The sequence below is a fragment of the Equus quagga genome, chromosome 5, assembly GCF_021613505.1.
Source record: "Equus quagga isolate Etosha38 chromosome 5, UCLA_HA_Equagga_1.0, whole genome shotgun sequence".
Lineage (NCBI taxonomy): Eukaryota > Metazoa > Chordata > Mammalia > Perissodactyla > Equidae > Equus > Equus quagga.
In genome coordinates, this window is record NC_060271.1 from 59675070 (window position 1) to 59677054 (window position 1985).

Sequence of the window (1985 nt, forward strand, 5' to 3'; positions counted from 1 at the left end):
AAACCGGCGAACCCCAGGCTGCCAAAGCAGAACGTGCGAACTTAACCACTGCACCACCAGGCCGGCACCTACACTTTTTTTTAAGAGGACAGAGCATCCCACTTCTCAAAGGGAAGACCCTTGGAATTGAAGTGGAATGTAGGCTGGAGGGTCCAAGGTGTTTGCCCCGAGCTGAAACCAGTGGGGCTTGTCCATGGATATTAACCTGGACCTAAAGGGTCACAATCACTCTGGAGCTGGCCCATTCTCCAGGCCAGTAGGATTCAGACAAGAAAAAATGAGGCTGATTCTTCACTGGGGGGCGAGGAGTGCAGAGAAACGTCCCACTCAGACCCAGCCTGGCCTTGCCCCCTCCCCCAATTCTACATAGCTTAAAGTTTGGGGAGCTTCCCTAGTTTGGGAGCACAAACAAGGAGAACCATGCAGCAGGGAAAACTAGAGATGGAGCTCTTGATCTGAGCCACCCACCAGCCTGGATTTTTCAGAACCATCTCTATCTCCCTAGGGCTGTTTCACCCACTCCATCTGCCAAAAAAGGAGACCAGAATCTTTCCTACTCATTCCTTCTCAGTAGGTCCCAAGGGTCCTTCTGGAGACTCAGGAGGTGGCAGGGACTGGGCTGTGCAATGGTTACAGCACAGCCCCCGGATCTGGGTTAGAGCCCAGGCTGACCTCTTGGCTCTGTAACCTCTAGCAAATGACCTTACCTGTCTGAGCCTTCCTTCTCACTGGAAATAAGATAATCACGCCTAAAGGCGTTTACCTACACAGCAGATTCTCAGTAAGTGCAGTTTATTAAGGCGGAGGAAGGGTCTCAGGCTGAAGCCTGCAAGGTGACCCAAGAGACTTGTTGAGACCTAGGAAAGGAGCGAGACCAGCAGCTAGTGGGAGCCCTGAGTCCTCTCCAGCCGGAGGGCAGGTGAGCCTGGGCGGGCGCCTTGCCTGCAGGAGGTCTGCAGCTGGGAAAACTGTGGATGTCTGAGCAAAACCAACCAGTGCCTCGCCGGCACCATCCCAGCAGCCGAAAGCACGCGGACGGAGTATCCAAGAGGGCGCGCGCAGGCCACGCCCTTATACTCAGGCCACGCCTCTGGCCCTTAGGCCAAGCCTCTGGCCCTTGGACCACGCCCGGGTTCTTCTCTGCTCTGGTCTCGCCCTGTGTCCGCAGCTCCCGCCCCAGTGTGTCCCCTCCCTTCTGAGGCCACCCCCGCCCTAGAACCCCCTTCCCTCCGCGACTAACACACCCCACCCCGAACCCCTTCCAGCTGTGACCCTGTGCTTCGGCCCTCAGGCCACGCCCCTCATGCGTGCCTTGGGACAGTTCCCCCCCTCCTTGGTGGTGGCCCTTTGCCTAGGCCACACCCTTGACCACTGCCTCACTAGGACTTCAGATGTGGCTCCTGTCCTCACCTTTCCGCCGCATCCCAGAGGGGCTGAGACCCCCGCGGGGCCGAGGGGCGGGCCGCCCAGCCCGCGGGTGTGCGCGGAGCCGGACTCTCCGCGCCGCCCCATCCGCAACTCCCCTCTGGTGCCACCAGAGGGTGCGCGTCTCCTTCGAGTTGCGGCGGGAAAGCGTGGATGGGACCTGGAGCTTGTGGATCCGAGAGGCGACTGCCGCTGCACGTGCGGTGGCAGCACCGCCCCTTCTCTCCTGACCCCGCCTTCCAAGGTAGAGGCTGGTGTTGTCTGAGCTACAAGGGCCGCTTGCTCCTGCAACACGGGTGTGCCTTCCCACACCCCTCCTTTCCCCTCTGGCTATCCTTAGCCCCTCTAGCAATCGGGACAAAAGGCGTAAATCGATTACCAAAGAGCTTCAGCCAGCTGTCGGCATCTCCTCAGACGCCAGCGAAGGCCATGCCTGCTTCTGATAACTTTGGTTGCCTCCTATTGTGCTACTGTGTACATATTAGGGGTTCAATTAATATCCGTTCAATGAATGGCTGAATAAATGAATCAATGCTTTAATAAATAAAAAAAATCCAGTG